General features: G+C 45.1%; 1 protein-coding gene across 1 annotated transcript in view; it reads left to right on the top strand.

The window, feature by feature from the left end:
• LOC140703752 (uncharacterized) overlaps nt 1–18,871 on the top strand; it is a 62,366-nt gene that overhangs the window by 1,160 nt on the left and 42,335 nt on the right. Inside the window, exons 2-3 of the mRNA XM_078387686.1 lie at nt 716–803; nt 4,492–4,579. The gene's annotated coding sequence lies outside the window, so the exon portion shown is untranslated. The remainder of the gene's footprint in view (nt 1–715; nt 804–4,491; nt 4,580–18,871) is intronic.

The raw sequence follows: 18,871 nt of genomic DNA, 5'->3' as shown, positions 1-18,871 counted from the left end.
CAACCCTCTCCCTCAGTTGCTGCCCCTCCAAGCCCCTGTGAGGTATCCAGTGAGCTCAAAGGGAAGAGCGAAGCCTAAGCAAGGTTGGGGGTTGGAAGACAGGAGGGGAGAAAAGTCCTGAGACCTGAACTCTGCCCGAGGCCAAGGAGCCCCTTTGGAGACACCCCCTGTTTTGGGATCTGCTCCCCTGAGAACAGAGGGCCTGGTGCAACCATCAGTCCACTACATCACACAGGCTCTGGTGTTTTCTAAATGTTGATTTTCTGTTTTAAAAATTTACATAAGCTGCCTTGGGCTGTTTTAAAGGAGAAAGGTGGGGTAAAAATATTTTAAATAAATAGTGCGAAATGTACACTCTTGTTTCCTGCTGCTTTCATCACATGTGTCAGTGGGAAGCATGTCCTGTTGTTCTCTGGTTCCCTGCTGTTGCCCCCTCCTCACTGGGACGGAGGAGCTTTTATCTCAGAGCCCAGCAATAGATGCTCCTTCCTTCCTTCCTTCCTTCCTTCCTTCCTTCCTTCCTTCCTTCCTTCCTGTGGTTTCTTTGTTGGCTGCCTTTCTGTTCCTCTTGTTCTGCTGCCTGAAGAAGAGAAAGAGAGGGGATGGAGCCCCATTCAATATAAACATGACAAAGTCACATCCAGGAAGGAAACATTTTTGCTTTGCTTTATCCATGAAGCCTCCAGGCTGATCTTTTCCTTTTCTTTCCTCCTAGGAAGGGGCGAAACTGAGCTGAGTTTTCTTTGCTGTTTTTGAGAAGAAAAACAAAAAGCCAAATCCCACATCCCTCCAGGATTTGCAAAGTGAGTGAGATTTCAAGAGGTGCCTTAAGTAGCCTTCCCACAAACACTCTCCTCTCAGTTTTCCTGGCCCAGCAGGGATTGGAATCCAGCTCTCCTGGTTTCCAGTCTGGTACTCCATCCACAACACCACACTCCTTCTTTGAACATGTGAAGAGTGTTGGTGTGGGGAATTTTGCTTTACACCATTTACTTCGGACTCTGATGATAATTGATTAACAGATAAAGTCATTTCTGATCCCACCTTCTCCTTCAGTGTCACTCCCCAGATTGGTCCACGCACAGTGTCAAGAATAGACTACCGTAATTCTCTTTATGTGGGGCTTCCCTTGAGGCTGACAGCAGCAGATGCAAGAGGGGCAGCGTCTCCTCAGTCCAACACTCCCTCCCTCCGGTCATCCCCTCTGGGAAGGCAATTCCACACCCCCGTGTGGGGCCAGGTTCCTCCATTCCACATTATCTCTTTTCTCCTTTCCTGCTTGTGTCTGCGCTTTCCTTATCTTTCGGCTCCATCCTTTTCTCTCCTGTTTGCCCCAGTAGAAAGGTTTCCCGACTGTGATAGTTCCTTCACCTTCCGGCCTCTTCTTTTGATGCCCTTGGGAAGGCGAAGACAATTATGGGAAGAGGGAAAATAAAACATAACTTAAGGTTTCTTGTTGGGTTCAAGCATTCAGGATTATGAGCACTTGTGAATGTCATTGTTAAGCACACTTTGGTGCCTCCCCCTAACAGATGGTCCAAGAAACAGCTGGAGAGTTAAAAATGCTCCTTCATTTTGACCTGAGCTGGTATTCTGGTTTCTTCTCCATCTCTTTCTGTTGCTAATGCTGCTTTATTTGGTTAGTAGGGCTTTGATCAGACGCATTGAAGTAAACGAAATGAAGAAACACACTCCGTTCTTGTCCAATCTCCTTTTAGCACAACTACGGAAAGACCCAATCTTTAGGTTGGAATCCTAAATCTTTTACTAGAAGATCATTTACTAGATCATTTTGAAAGGAGTTACTGGGCATTTGTAGTTTTCAATATAAAAACAAAACAAAGAAAAAACGCCCTGCTAACCCTCTGGAAAAGAAAGCTAAGAAGGAAAGGGAATAAGTGGCCCATTGGCCCACCTTATAAAGGAGGGGGCAACTTTTTCCCCTTTATTTTTAGGGCTATGAACCCCAGATGTGTAGAAAATACATCCATGTCTCTCTTCAGAAAAGGTGTCACAGATCAGCTTCTTCTCCCTTCCTTGTGTTTGACGGTGAAGGATGTCAAAGCCTGAGAAACGGCATCCTTCAGCCGTCTGCTGTCTCCCCCTCCATAGGCATCGTGGTGGCATCAGAGCCCTTACCCATGTCATCTCTTCTTTGGGGTGGAGTGGAAGCTGGCAGCTTTTGCTGTTCAGAGGCTGTTGCCTCTGGAGAAGAGCACTGTCGGATCAGGCCAAGGACTCATCTAATCCAACTTCCTATATCTGACATTGGCTCTACCTGATGCCTTTGCGGCCACATGAGAAAACAAGAGACCTGTCTCCCTTCCCTACATCAGGCCTTTCGAGGTACCTTTCTTTTAAACCTCGAGATTGTACATCCCTACATGTCTGGTAACTTGTGATGGACTTTTCTTCCAGAAATCTCTCCAATCCTATTTTCAAGGCATCTAGGCCAAATGTCGTCACCACATCCTGTGGCAATCAGTTTTACAGACTAACGGCACAGTTGATAAGGAAATATGATCCTTAAGGTGATCCTTAGATCCATTGAATTGGCCTTTTTTTTTACTCCTGCCAGACAGTGGGTGGACACTTTTTTCGAGCTGTCCACCAGCACCCCAAGATCTATTTCCTGATCCATCACAGACTGTACAGAACCCATTAGCTCATGAAAAAAAGTTTTTATTTCATGCCCCAGTGTGCATTACTTTACATTTTCTTTAATTTTCTTATATTGAAACGCATTAGCTTTTTTTACTGCCCATTCTCCCAGTTTGGAGAGATCCTTCTGGAGTTCTTCGCAATCCCATGTGGGCTTCACCGCACGGAAAAGCTTTGTGTCATCTGCAGACTTGTCTATCTCACTGCTTATCCCTGTCTCCAGATCATTTATGAACAGGTTGAAAAGCACCGATACCAGGACAGATCCCAGGGCACACCGCTGTCACCCTCTCTCCCTTTTGAAAATTGCCCATTGACAATTCTCTTTCCTGGTTCTCAACCAATTCTCAGTCTATAAGAGGACTTGCCCTCTTATCCCCTGTCCATGGCATTTTCTCAGCAGCTTTCGGCGAGTCATCATGTCAAACCTCTTCTGAAAATCCAGATAGACAATATCCACCAATTTACTCACATCCACACGACTGTTGAGATTTTCAAAGATTTCTTAAAAGTTTGTGAGGCAAGACGTGCCCTTACAGAAGCCATTCTGATTCTCCCTCAGCAAGGCTTGTTCTATTTTAAGATTTTATCTTGGATGAGGCTTTCAAATGTCTTCTCTGGCACAAACGTTAGGCTAACCAGCCTGCGGTTTCCCAGCTCCCCCCTCCTTCCCTTTTTAAAGATTGGCGTGATGTGTGCTTTCCTCCAGTCCTCTGGCACTGTGACTGTTTTGTTATGGACCAAGCCCGCTACCCAATATTTTAGCTCCAGCAAGAGGTCAGACAAGACGCAACCAGCTGAACCAAAGTCCAAGCAGGACCCCGATGTATGGCCTTCAGCCTCCAGCTCCCCGCTGGGTTTTATGTTTTGACTCTTTTGGATCATCACCTGCTAGATCTGCTTTGACTGTATTCCTGCGTTGAGCAGGGGGTTGGACTTGATGGCCTTGTGGGCTCCTTCCAACTTCACTTTTCCATGATTCGCTGGTTCTATCTGTGTTTGGCCTCCAGGCAGCATTCCTAGATGGGCCCTTTAATAATTGAAAGGTGAAAGGGTGGGAAGTGTGCAATATAGGCATTTGACTTAATACAAATCTCAAGAGAGAAGTAATGCTGGAAGAAACAGAATCTGTAGAGTAACATTTTCTACCCGAAGACCAGAAATAAAATTAATTTTGGCCATATTCGTATATCCTTTCCCCGTTTTTAAATTCTGACAATAGACAAAATGCTGAATTTAAATCTGCTCCTCTTTGTTTAACCTTTCCCGAACAAAAACCAACACACAGAGGCAAAAGTCTAGATATAGCACATACAAATAATCCCAAAATAATAATAACCACAATTTGAATTACAAATGGTCCCATGACAACAGAGAGTCCGGTCCATCCCTCGGTCCACTCCATCACACGGGCTCTGCTGTTTTCTAGATGTTGATTTGGTTTACCATCTTTAATGTAGCTTTAGTTTGAACCATTTTAATGTTTGTAGTCTCGCTGTTTTTCACTGTGAAATATTGCCTTTTTCTGATGCACATATGCTCCCTTGGGTCGTTTTTAAGGAGAAAGGCAGGGTAAAAATATTTTCAGTAAATAGTGGGAGACATACCATGTTGTATGCTACTGTTTTCATCGCATGTGTCAAAAAGGAAGATATGCCTGCCTGCCCACCTGCCTGCTTTTCTGTTCCTCTTGTTTTGCCTGAAGAAGAAAGAGAGATGGAGATGTGACCCCGTTCAATTAAAACATGATGAAGGCACATCTCAGAAGGAAATGTATTTGATTTGCTTTATCCATAATGCCTGCAGGCTGATCTTTTTTTCTCCTCTTAGGAAGGAGTGAGACTGAGCTGAGTCGTCTTTGCTGTTTTGGGGACCAGAAACAAAGAACCAAATCCCACATCCCTCCAGGATTTGCAAGGTAAGTGGAATTTCAAGAGGTGGCTTAAGTAGCCTTGCCACACACACTGTCCTCTCAATTTCCCTGGCCCAGCAGGGATTTGAATCCAGGTCTCCTCGTTTCCAGTCTGGTACTCCATCTACAACACCACACTTCTTCTTTCAACACTTCTTCTTTCCATGTGCAGCGTGTTGATTTTTGGGGTATGGTTTTCTTTGCGTCTTATTTAGTTTTGTTTTTTTTAAAGATTTCAATCCTGCTCACCCCAAACCCCATGGTCACCAATGGCAGGTCCTCTTGATATGAGACAAACCTTCCCTGGAACAGACATTAGGCTAACCGGCCTGTGGTTTCCCACTGGAATGCCGTCACCTCCACTGGCCTTGTTGTTAGCCAGGCTTTCTCAAGCCCACTTGACTTCCCTCTCCAGGTCAGCAACCACACTATCTGGCATGTCCAAAACATCCATATCTTTCTGGTGTAATTCCTCTGTGTTTTCTTGCCACCTCTTCTTGATGTCTTCTGCTTCTGAAAGATCCCTACCATTTTTGTCCTTTATCATGTACGTCTTTGCACAAAATGTTCCTTTAATATCTTCAGCTTTCTTGAATAGATCTCTGGTTTTTCCCTTTCTATTGTTTTCCTCTTATTTCTTTGCATTGCTCATTTAAGAAGGCCCTCCTGTCTCTCCTTGCTTTTCTTTGGAAGTCTGCATTCAATTTTCTGTAACTTTCCTTATCTCCCTTGCATTTGGTTTCCCTTCTCTTCTCTGCCATTTGTAAGGCCTCGTTAGACAGCCACTTTGGTTTCTTCCATTTCCTTTTTCTTTTGGATAGTTTTTGTTGCTGTCTGCTGTACAATGTTATGAGCCTCCATCCATACTTATTCAGGCACTCTGTCCATCGAATCTAGTTCCTTAAATCTGTTCTTCACTTCCAATGTGTATTCATAAGGGATTTGGTTTAGATTATACCTTACTAACCCACTGGTTTTTCCTACTTTCTTCAGTTTATGCTTGAATTTTGCTATGAGAAGCTGATGATCAGAGCCACAATCAGCTCCAGGTCTTGTTTTTGCTGACTGTATAGAGCTTCTCCATCTTTGGCTACGGAGAATATAATCAATCTGATTGGAGTATTGCGCATCTGGTCCATGTGTAGAGGAGCCTCTTCTGTTGTTGGAAAAGTGTATTTGTGATGACCAGCTTGTTTTCTTGACAAAACTCTATTCGCCTTTGCTCTTCTTCATTTTCAACCGCAAACTTCCCTGTTGTTCCTTTTATCTCTTGACTCCCTACTTTAGAATTCCAGTTCCCTATAATGAGAAGAACATCTTTCTTTGGTGTCAGTTCTAGAAGGTGTTGTAGGTCTTCATAGAAGTGGTCACTTTCAGCCTCTTCAGCATTGGTGTGTGGTGCATAAACCTGGATTACTGTGATGCTGAACGGTCTGCCTTGGATTCGTATTGAAATCATTCTGTCATTTTTGAGATAGTTTTAGGGTGATCACCAGATAATTAGGATAGTAAAGAGTCCTAGAGAGAAAAGTCAACCACACACACAAGGATGTCTGCCAGCAGAGTCCTCCATACATACCTCTGGATCCAGCTCTCTCGGAGTTCTGTCTTTTAATAAACTTACAAGCTCACAGATAGTTGGCAGTATACAGATTGGACAATAGTTGTATAATGCCATTAGGAATGGCCAAAGAGAGGCTTTGAAGCTAGCTCACTATCACTATGAGAAAGAGGAAGGATGGGTAGACACGGCTCCTCTCAGAAGCAGCTGTGAGATCATCCGGGAGACTGTGCTCTACGACTGTAATATCAGCCAAAAGCTTAGCAACCTTGGGAAGGCCCCCCCCCCCACATTTCCCCTTTTTCTTTTTTCCTTACGAGAAGGAATGTCAGCTGTAAAAAAAGCTGTGAGTTAACAGCAGGAAAGTTTTCTAAGGTCAGAAAAGGATTAAAGCGCATGTCAAGAATGCAATCTGAATAAGTGTGAATAATTAGTGAGCCAGTCTTGAAAATAGGCACGTAACAACACAGGCACTCCAAATTTGTGAAGTGCTTGATACGCTGGCTTCCCTTTGTCACATGGTCTGCAATCGCAGAGTAAACATTCCCACCAGAAGTGTTAAAGAAGTCAAGCAATTTAGGCATCGCAGTTGCCTTGAGAAGAAGCGCCTCAACTGTACATGTGATGAGCAGCTGCAAAGATTAAAAAAAGAGGAAGTTGCCATACTCTGTTTAATAATAATAATAATAATAATAATAATAATAATAATAATAATAATAATAATAATAATTTATTGTCATTGTAAGTATATACACATACAACGAAATTCACAGACACCCAGAGACCAGACACATACACACACATAAAATTCCCCAAACACTCCCCACCCACTTAAAGTCCCCCCCTAAAAATACAAACATCTACACCACAGGCCAAGTAACACAGTCCAACTAATTATTCACTACTGGTGGTCTTTAAGCTCATTATTAAGTGCAATTATAGCTCTGGGATAAAAACTATTGAGAAAACGTGTGGTCTGAGTCTTAATTGTTCTATATCTTCTGCCAGATGGTAACAGTTCAAAAAAGTTATAAGCAGGATGGGAAGAATCTCTGAGGATGCTATGTGATTTCCTTAGACAGCGGGATGTGAAGATGTCATCCAGGGTTGGTAGCTGGAGCCCGATGATATTCTGGGCAATTTTAATGGTTCTCTGTAGAGCTTTTTTGTCTGCTACAGAGCTACTCCCAAACCATGCCAGAATGCCATAGGTTAGGACACTCTCAATGGTGCTACGATAGTATGACAGAAGTAAATGCTGAGATAAATTTAACTTGCCGAGCATTCTCAGGAAATACAGCCTCTTCTGTGCCTTCTTCATTAGCATGTTGGCATTTATAGTCCATGAGAGGTCCTCTGAGATGTAAGTACCCAGAAATTTAAAACTACCAACTCTCTCCACTTCCTCACCGTTTATGTACAGTGGTAAATGTACATTTCTCTTCCTCCTAAAATCAATTATGAGTTCTTTAGTTTTTTTGATGTTAAGTGTGAGATGATTTTCTTTACACCAAAGTATCAACCTTTGTACTTCCTTTCTATAAGCAGACTCATTGTTCTTATTTATGAGCTCCACCACTGTCATATCATCCGCAAATTTAATAATTGCATTGGTGTTATACAGTGGGGTGCAATCATGTGTGTACAGGGAATAGAGGAAGGGACTTAGCACACAGCCCTGGGGAGCTCCTAGTACCAGGGTAGAAGAATGGTGAGATCCCATCCTTACTGACTGTGGCCTATCTGTCAGAAAATCCTTTATCCACATGCAGATCTCCTGAGGTAATCCCAGGTTGATCATTTTAAAAAAACAACCTATTTGGTAGAATGGTATTAAAAGCAGAGCTATAATCCACAAACAACAGCCTCCCTTCATGAATTTGAGTTACGGATGATTTTGTAGGAATTTGAGGCCCCTGGACTGCATCAAACAGGGGTTAGAAATCATGTGTCATAAGGCTCATGATTGCACGAGCCCAATTCAAATTTTCAAGAAATCGCTGCCTCTCTAGCAATGAAAATTGTGATGGAGTTTGTAGTCCTGGTAAAAACATGGGACATGTAGTCTCCAGGAATTGGTTTGCCAAATAAAAATTTGGAGATGCTGTGTGCACCTGCTCTAAAACCATGTAAAGACGTGTTTGCCATAAGCAATTACCGTATTTTTCCGTGTATAAGACTGTACTTTTGTCTGGCGCAGTGGTTAAAACGCTGTACTGCAGCTAAAACTGTGCTCACGACCTGGGGTTCAAATCCCAGGTAGCCGGCTCAAGGTTGACTCAGCCTTCCATCCTTCCGAGGTCGGTAAAATGAGTATCCAGCTTGCTGGGGGGGCAATGTGTAGCCTGTATAATTAAAATTGTAAACCGCCCTGAGAGTGCTTGTAGCGCTATGGGGCGGTATATAAAGTCCAATAAATAAATAAAATAAATAAATAAATAAAATCTTTAGACTAAAAATTAAGGCTCGTCTTATACACGGAAGCTGATGAGAGAACAGAGGCAAAAGCAGGGATTCAAAGCAATCCTAGAGCACTTTGATTTCCCTCTACACTTGCTAAGCCCCACTCATTTTTCTTAATTTTGGATTAGAAAAATTGGGGTTGTCTGATACATGGGGAATCTTATACATGGAAAAATACATCAGTCAAAGAAGAAGAAATAGAAACATGGAGAAATTGATCTCCCAACAAAGTTTGATCCGTGAAATGACATGTAAACAATGCAGGGTTTCCCAAACAAGGTGTCTCTAGGACTAGATAACCAGCATTCCACATTTCCTGTGGCAAGACCTTGTACTGGTGAGACGAATGGGAACTGTGGTACATAGGGATTGTTAAAGCAGATTGTTCCCTGTCTTGTACTGGTTGAGAAGCATACATTTCAAGCCAATCTGTTTTCATCATGAAATCTACAGCACCTGGTTCATGATGTGTTGCTGCCCAATTCTGAGCTGCTTTGTCAACAGGAGCACTTTTAACAGTAGGAAGTTGAATATCTCAAATTGGGGTGCTGTTTACTGAGTTCCCCACATTTGAATTCTCATTATCATTGTCTCTTTGGTTGTTACAAACCCCAGGAGGAACAAAAGCGAAACCCTGGGAATTGCTGCCAAGCTGTTCAGGGGATAATATTTTTTGCTTTGCCTGCCAGAGAACATTGGAGGGGCATGCAGAGGGAGAATTGCAGGTGTTTCAGCTAATTGCATAGCGGAGCAGGGAAGGAGTGAACTGGGAGGGGGAAGAGCAGGAGGGAGTGTGGGAACAGAGACTGTTGCATAACAAGGCAGGGGAGAGGGGGAGAAGGGTGGGGAGTAATAGAAACTGTAGCATCTGCATTGGAAAGCAGGGCAGAAAGAGAAAAGGAGGGAGTGGGGGGAGAAAACAAATTAGAAGCTGCGCAGGGAGAAAAGTTTTGATGGAGACCATTTTGAGGGGATTCATCAGGGAATTCGGGAGGCCTGACCGGGGGGAGGATTTTTGGGCTAGTTAACAGAAGAGCTTGTGGCTAATTTCTTTGAGATAGGAGAAGATTTTCTAGCTTTGAAATCACATAGTTGCAAATGTGCCATGTAGTGGTGCCTCACATAATGAGCGCACTGTTGAATGATGAATCTGCCTACCGATGTGGATTTTGCCGATGGCCACTATTGGCAAAAATCACTTTGTGATCGGTAAGTGTTTTTTCGCAAAGCGATGTCGGGGAATCAGCTGTTCAGCGGTTCCAAAATGGCCACCGGAAGCCCCAAAATGGCCACGCGCAGAGTTTTCGCGCCCTGCCCTCGCTTACCGAGGGCGCGAAAATGCCTGTTGGAACGCATTAAACAAAGTTTAATGCGTTCCAATCGGTTTTTGCTTTCCGTACAGCGATGTTTCACCATAGCGACAGTTAATCTGGAACGGATTAACCTCGCTATGCGGGGGACCACTGTATTAAGAATTTCATGTAAAATTCCCTTGGTGTTGTGAAGTACTTTTCCAATTAATTCCCAAACTGAAAGTTTAAAAGTGCCTCCCTCTGGATAGAAGGCGCAGAGAGAACGTATCTCTGTCAATAGATTTTGTACTAGTTGTTGTGATGGGTCATTAAAAAGGTTTTCCTTTGCAGGAGATAAATTACCTCCTATTTGTGACTTCCTTGTAAAGGAGTTATGGCGTTTCCCATGTTGCTTCTAGTTTAAACTGAAAAACTCACCCAGGGATCCAACAGGATGGTAAGACGGCGAACGATGAGCTGCGGATTGCCATCTGGCAATGTTAATTTTTCCTTTCCTTGAAGCTTCAGTTGAAGTCAGTCTTCCTATATTCCCTCCACGAATGGCGGATTTGCACTTTCAGATCCCTATAGTCAGGATCAAACCTAAGTTCTTTGTTTTGAGGGATTGCTGGACCTTTGGGCTGAAGGAGCTAGTCCTAATTCCCAGTGGACATGTTCCATTAATTCATCAAATGCTTTAATTTTATCAAGTGGTTCGATGGATGTTGTGATGGAAATCTGAAGGTCCTAACACTTCTCCCTTAATAGCAGATTTTAGAACCTGTTGCTATCTCCATAGCAACATTCTCCAAGAGGTCTATGGCTCCTGAAGTGTTATATACAAGTTCTGCCAAGGTGGAAATGTCCTTATAACTTTCTGTCACCTCTACTGCTGGAAAAAGGCTCCTTCCCATTCGAGTTCTTGTTGACCATTTCCAGGCCTCCGGAGATGATCTCCTGGTGACATCTGTGGCTTGAGTAGAATAAATTGTATCTGATTTAATTCATTATTCAACGAGGGCCGTTCGGGCGGTGTGATCTGCCCAAATTCATATGTTGTGGAGACTAATGCAAAAAAACTCATTTAATTTCTCTGCAATCTCTCTCCGCTTTCCCTCTCTCACCATCCAGAGGGCCAGCCGCTTCTGTGGCAAGTTTTCTGCTTCTAAACTATTTAAAGAAGCTTTTATTATTCCCCCTTATATTGCTGGCCATATGTTCCACAAGGTCTTTCTTTGCCCTTCGTATAATCTTATTATATTCCTTTTGCCAGAGTTTGTGTACCTTTTAATTTTCCACATTTGGAAAGAATTTCCATTTATGGAAGGGCCCCTTCTTTCCTGTTAACGTCTCTGAAACTTTAGTAGTTAACAATTCTGCCACTTTCTTGAACTTAGTTGAGCCCTCCCCCCTTTTTGGCGGTATACACTACCACAGGGCCTCTACTACTGTTGTTTTAAATAGACTCCATGCACTCTGGAGATTTTTTTTAAAAACCTTCCCTTTCAACTTCTTTCTACCTTCCTCATCTGAGGGAAGTCCACTCTTTGGAAATCAAGGGTTTTTGTGTCAGATTTGCTTGACACTCTCCCCTCAACATGCAAGGAGAAAGAGATGGCCTCATGGTCACTATTCCCTAGTGATTCAGTGACTTTCCCGTCCCTAACCAGGTCCTGACTACCGTAAGATATTAGATCCAGAGTCACCTGTCCTCTATTGGGCTCCATGAGAAATTGCTCCGAGGTAGAGTCCTTTAGCATGTCAGGAAACCCAGTCATTCTTTCTTGACTAGAGCACACATTGACCCCATTGATGTGAGAAAAATTTGGTTTCCCCATAATTACAATCTTGTCCCTTTTGGACACCTCCCTGATTTCTCTGTGCATTTCAAGGTCCACCTCAGGTTTTTGGTCTGGAGGATGATAACACACACACGACACACGATCACATTGCTCCTTAGCCTGGTAGTTTAACCCACAGTGATTCTATGATGAAGTCAGACCCACCATCCATCTCCATTTAACCTAGATGGCCACCCCACCTCCAAGACATCCTTCCCTATCCCTCCTATAGAGTTATTAGTCTGGGATTGCAGCATTCCACTAGTTCTCCAAATCTCCCCGAAGGTTTCCGTTATGGCCACTATATCAATGTTATCCCTAGACACCAAATGTTCCACCTCTCCCATCTTTGCTCAGACGCTTTGGGCATTTGCATAAAAGCACCTGTGTATGGAGGTCCCCCACGAAGGGCTGCTTCTTTGCTTCTCCTTCCAGTGGACCAATAATTCCATCCCATTATGCTCTCAGTCCTAATTACTACACTATCATCACTTTGTTATTCTTGACCCTCTCCACCCTCATTCCATAGGGATGAGGAGTCCCAAAATGAATGCTAGTTTCCTGTGGGCTTTCCCCCAGGATTCAGTTTAAAAGCTTTTCTGCCACCTTTTTAATGTTACACACCAACAATTCAGTTCTGTGTTCATTGAGGTGAAGCCCGTCAATCTTGTACAAGCCTGGCTTGTTCCAAAACATTAACGAGTGCCAAATAAATCTAAACCCCTCCCCTTGACACCACTGTGTCATCCACGGATCAAGAACCCTGAGCTTTACATGCCCTAACTGGCCCTGTGTGTGGAACAGGTAGTACTTCTGAGAACGCTACCTTTGAGGTTCAGTAGTATCTCGATCACGGGGATGACAGAGGACAAGATGGCTGGACAGTGTCATCAACGATACCAACATGAATTTGACCCAACTCCGGAAGGCAGTGGAAGACAGGAGGGCCTGGCGTGCTCTGGTCCATGGGGTCACGAAGAGTCGGACAAAAAACTAATGACTAAACAACAACAACAAAAAGTATTGCAGTTAATAAGGTTTATGTAATTTCTGGTTTACGAATGAAAATCAATTTGAAATAATGCCTCGGTTTAAAGTTCTTTTTCCCCGTTTCTTTCACTTTGTGAAGGAAGTTTCTCTGCACCTGGAGGTTTATAGCGTTGCCACTGTCGTTGTGGCAATCTGCATTCCAGTTTATGTATTTTTCGCATGATGTGACATGCTGGGGGACACATTGATTTCGTAAATCGAGGTACTACTGTAATATGCAGCATTTAGAATTTGTAATATTTAATTTCACTGAGGTCAAATATCTTCTCTATTTGAATGTACTGTATAAATTTTTGCTTTTCTTCTCACAGATGTGGTTCATGAAATCCTCCCCTTAATAGACATTGGTTAAGGTATCTAACTCTGGAGCCAGAGCATGGGAGTTTACTTCCCTTCTACCTCTGTAGTTCTACGTTTCTATTCCCTCAGTGCCTATTTCCTGACCATCTTTTGCTTCCTATCTTGTTTTCAGAAATTCCTGATGATTCTCTACCCGTAACATTATTTTATAAACTCTACATCCCATCCCTTTCATTGACCTGTCCTTTCACTTCTCCCTCTGAATAATAATCTTTTTGTTTCATTTAGTCGTTCAGTCATGTCCGACTCTTTGTGACCCCATGGACCAGAGCACGCCAGGCCCTCCTATCCTCCACTGCCTCCCGGAGTTGTGGCAAATTCATGTTGGTTACTTCGATGACACTGTCCAACCATCTCATCCTCTGTCGTCCCCTTCTCCTCTTGTCTTCACACTTTTCTAACATCAGGGTCTTTTCCAGGGAGTCTTCTCATGAAATGGCCAAAGTATTGGATCCTCACCTTCAAGATCTGTACTTCCAGTGAGCACTCAGGCGTGATTTCCTTCAGAATTGATTCCTTGCACGCCAGGGGACTCTCAAAAGCCTCCTCCAGCACCACAGTTCAAAAGCATCAATTCTTCGCCGGTCAGCTTTCTTTATGGTCCAGCTCTCACTTACATATGTCACTACAGGAAAAACCATAGCTTTGACTATTCGGACTTTTGTTGGCAAGGTGATGTCTCTGCTTTTTAAGATGCTGTCGAGGTTTGAAATCGCTTTCTTCGTAAGAAGCAGGAATCTTTTAATTTCGTGGCTGTGTCACGTTCCCAGGGGTTACAACAGCCGAAGTCCGATAAACCAGTCCAAGGTCAGGAATACCAAGAATGCAAAGCCGATAACCATTTACCAAACCAACTCACAGAATGTAGTCCAAGGTCAGAGTCCAGAGTCAAATACACAACGTATTCCAGGGTCAGAGTCCAGAGTCAGGAACACGGTTCAAGGTTGTAGAAGTGTGGATGCTAGCCAGAGGTTTGACTTGTTGCTTCCACAGAAATTCTAGCTGACTAGGAGCTGTTTTTATAGCAAAACAGCCCCTAGAGCTGCTGGAAACCTTTCCATCATGTCAATACTCAGGGCTAGTTGAACGAATGTTTCTGTGGACAGCCTTCGAGCGATCCTCTGACCTTTTTGCCATAAGTCTTCCCTGAAGCCTGGCCCGAAGCTTGTCTGCTGAGGAAGGAGAATCTGGAGTCAATTCAGGTGTTTCTGATTGCTCAGCATTCCCAGCCTGAGTTAACCCTTGTGGTTCCAGGTCTTCAGCTGCACTCATGACACTATCCCCCTCCCCAGGGCTCCCCCCTTCAGATGGGCCGAGTCAATCTGGGTAGGTAGCATGGAATTGCCGTATGAAATCAGGGGTGTGTAGATTACTGGCGGGTTCCCACGATCGATCCTAAGGACAGTAACCTTCCCAATCTACAAAATACTGAAGACCTCGGTGGATTCGGGAGTCTAGGATCTGATGGACCTCATATTGTTCCTCGCCATCAATCAGAATAGGTGGAGGCGGAGCCGGGGGCGAAGGTCGAGCAGGGTCCGGTGCTGAGACAGGAACAAGGAGAGATTGATGGAAAACCGGGTGGATACGGAGAGTATCTGGAAGTTGTAGCCGGAAGGCAACAGGGTTGATTTGTTCCAGGATTACATAGGGTCCTATAAACTGAGGGACCAACTTTCAGGATCGACCAGGTCAGCAGAGGTAACGGGTGGAAAGCCAGACCTGATCTCCTGGTTTCAGAGGTGGCCCTTCTTGTTGCTTTCGGTCAGCTGCTGTTTTATAAGCTTCTTGAGTAAGTCTTGGAGGGCCTGCAACTTGCTTATATGGACATCGGCAGCAGGAACCATGGTTGATGGTAGAGTAGCCAGGAAAAAGCGAGGATGGTACCCATAGTTGGCTTCAAATGGCATCTGTTCTGTAGATGTGTGTACAGCGTTATTGTAAGCAAATTCCGCCAGTTGTAACAGGGTAGCCCAATTATCTTGCTGGTAACAGGTGTAGCAGCGGAGATATTGTTCTAGAGTGGCATTGGTATGCTCGGTCTGTCCATCTGTTTGGGGGTGATATGCCGACGACAAGTGCACCTGGGTACCTAAACTGGTGCGTAAGGCTTGCCAGAACCAGGAAGTGAATTGGGAACCATGATCAGAAATTAGGTGCGTTGGGAGCCCATGTAGATGGAAAACATGATGGAGGTAGAGTTGGGCGGTGTCAGGAGCTGTGGGAAGTTTGGAACATGGAACAAAATGAGCCATCTTAGTAAACAGGTCCACTATTACTAAGATACAGGTATACCCTTGTGACCGCGGGAGATCTGTGATAAAATCCAAAGATACTGTGTCCCAAGGGCCGGCCAGTACAGGTATTGGTTGTAACAGACCTGAAGGTTTGGCTGGTACGTCCTTGGCTCGAGGACAACCCTCACAGGAACCAACATATCAGGCGACATCAGCTCGAACCTGGGGCCACCAAAACTCTCATGTGAGCAAGTGCAGAGTTTCGTACTGACCAAAATGTCCTGCAGGAGGGGAATTATGAGTCAGATGGAGGACATTGGCTCGGAGGGGCCCCGGAGGAATATGTAAGCGTCCACGATGTAATAGGAGGCCCTGGTGGTTGGTAAAGTCGTTGACAGAGCCCTCTTGAAGTTCCTGCAGACGTTGCTTGGCCCAGGGATCTCGAGCTTGACTGGCTCGAATCTTCAGCCAGGGAGGAGTGAGTGGTTACGGCTGCAACGACTGAAGGAGGCAGGATAGGTGTTATTGGAGGTGCTTCAGAGGTTGGAATGGCGTATTCCGGTTTGCGGGACAAGGCATCAGCTTTCCGATTCTGGGTATGTGGGACATAGGTGATACGGAAGTCGAACTGGGAGAAAAAGAGACTCCATCAGATTTGGCGTTGGTTAAGGCGTCGGGCTGTTTGTAAGTGTTCCAGGTTTCGATGATCCGGCAAAACTTGGATTGGGTGACGGGCCCCTTCGAGGTAATGCCTCCAAAATTCGAAAGCAGCTTTGATGGCCAAAAGTTATCGCTCCCAGATGGTGTAATTGCGCTCTGAGGGTGTGAACTGCCGGGAGTAGAACGCACAGGGCTGCAGTGGTTGTGAGGGGGCCTCTCGTTGGGACAGTATTGCACCCAGGGCGACACTGAAGGCATCTGTTTCTACAGTAAAAGGTAGCCAGGGATCCGGATAGCGTAGGATGGACTCAGTGGTAAAGCGGGTTTTTAGTGTGGTAAAGGCATGGTCTGCCTCCGGAGTCCAAAGAAACGGCTCTTTGGGCCAGAGGAGGTGGGTCAGTGTCGTGTTTACATCCGCGTAAGATTGTATGAACTGGCGGTAATAATTTGCGAAGCCGAGAAACCATTGTACATCCTTACGATTCCGAGGTTTCTGCCAGCTCAGTACCGTCTCTATCTTCTTTGGGTCCATCTGGATCCCTTGGGGAGATACAATGTGACCCAGGAACTCGACTTCTTGCAGGTTAAATTCACATTTCTCTAGCTTGGCATAGAGTCAATGTTCTCGAATATGGCGAACATATTCCATATGCCGAGCGGGATCTCGGGAATAAATCAGAATGTCATCCAGGTAAATGAATACAAAGCGATCGAGCAAGTCCCGAAAGATGACATTCATGAATTGCTGGAACACCTCTGGAGTGTTGGTTAATGCGAAAGGCATGACCAGATATTCATGCTGGCCATAAAAAGGTAAAGGTAAAGGTTCCGCTTGACAATTTTGTCCAGTTGTGTTCGACTCTAGGGGGCGGTGCTCATCCCCGTTTCCAAGCCATAGAGCCAGCATTTGTCCGAAGACAATCTTTCCATGGTCACATGGCCAGTGCGATTTAGACACGGAACGCTGTTACCTTCCCACTGAGGTGGTCCCTATTTATCTACTCACATTTGCATGCTTTCGAACCGCTAGGTTGGCGGGAGCTGGGACAAGCGACGGGCACTCACTCCATCGCATGGATTCGATCTTACGACTGCTGGTCTTCTGACCCTGCAGCACAGGCTTCTGTGGTTTAGCCCGCAGCGCCACCATGTCCCTCCATGCTGGCCATAAAGTGTTCCAAAAGCCGTCTTCCATTCGTCACCAGCACGAATTCGCACCAAAATATAGGCGCCACGGAGATCCAGCTTGGTGTGAATTTGTGCCCCTTTAAGGCGATCCAGAAGTTCGCCGATCAATGGTAGAGTGTTAGCGGTCTCTAATAGTTATCTTGTTCAAGGCTCTGTAATCATTGCAGGGGCGGAGCTCCCCACCCTTCTTTTTTAACAAAGATGACAGGTGCAGGCAGAGGCGACGTGGATGGCCAGATGAATCCCTGTTTCAGATTTTTATCAAGAAAGGCCCTCAAGTCTGCGAATTCGGGTTCCGACATGGGGTAAATCCATGCCACAGGAAGGGGTGCCCCATGCACCAAATTAATAGCACAGTCAAAGGGTCGGTGCGGAAGTAGTTGGTCAGCCCCCTTCTCCTCGAAGACATCAGCAAAGTCCTCATAATCCGAGGGTATTACGGACTTGTCTGTTGACCCTGCTGCGGCCAAGGTAGCTGGTGGACCCAGATGCGGACACGGGTCCCTGAAACTTAACTCTCCTCGTGTCCAGTCCATTAGGGGGTTATGGGTTCAGAGCCAGAAAAGTCCCAAAATAAGTGGAAAATGGGGCATGCAGGCAATATTGAACTGTAGTTGCTCCTGATGGTGTTGAACCCGGAGGATGACTGGTTGGGTTTCTTGGCTCACAGGACCGGAGCGGAGGAGACGTCCATCTAGGGATTCGACTAGGGTTGGGATCTCTTTATCTTGTACAGGGATCCGGTGCTGTTTCACGAAAGTTGTGTCAATGAAACAGCGATCCGCCCCAGAGTCGACTATGGCATGAACAAACAAACGTCCATCTGGCAGGGAGAGTCTAACTGGTACAAGGAATTGTCCTGGGATGTTAAGGTATGGTTCAGGAGACCCAGCTAAGTGCCCCACGTCTGAGGGTCCATTCAGACATGGAGCAATTTTTTTACTGGCAATGGTTTCACAGAGCCAACGTTACACCACTTAGCCAAACAGCCAGAAGCAAAGTGTCCTGCTCCCCCACAGTACAGACAAAGATTCTGGGAGCGGCGTCATGTTTTTTCCTCAGGGCTGAGGTGTGGCCAAGCTGCTCCCAATTGCATAGGTTCAGAATCCTCCGGTCTGGTATTGGGGGCTGTCACGGGTGACTGCAGGAGATGGGAACCGCCCTGTGCTAAGCGTTGGCTCTCCAAGTGGCCATCAATGCGTAAGCATAGAGTGATTAGTTCTTGCAGCGTGTTGGGTCGATCTACATGTGCTAGCTCATCCAGGATCCCATCAGCTAACCTTTCCGTATATTGGTCCATAAGAGCTGCCTCATTCCAGAGTAAATCTTGAGCCAAGAGTCTGAACTCAGTAGAATACTGGGAGACTGAAGCCTTTCCCTGTTTCAGGGCCCGAATCTTTCTGTTAGCAGTAGCAGCTTGCAAGGGGTTAGCAAACGCGGCTGAGATATGTTCCAGAAAACCCTGGTAATTAGTTAGCAGGAGTGAAGGAGCAAGGAGTAGAGGAGTCGCCCATTTAGCTGCCTGACCCTTGAGTAAGCTGATTATAAAGCATACCTTGGTTTTGTCTGTGGGAAAGTCTCTGGTGCACAGCTCAATATACAGCTTACACTGTGCCAAGAATTCTGGGAACTCCTCCACACTTCCT

This window comes from Pogona vitticeps, chromosome 2, assembly GCF_051106095.1.
Source record: "Pogona vitticeps strain Pit_001003342236 chromosome 2, PviZW2.1, whole genome shotgun sequence".
NCBI classification, from domain to species: domain Eukaryota; kingdom Metazoa; phylum Chordata; class Lepidosauria; order Squamata; family Agamidae; genus Pogona; species Pogona vitticeps.
This window is presented reverse-complemented; position numbering and strand designations above follow the sequence as displayed.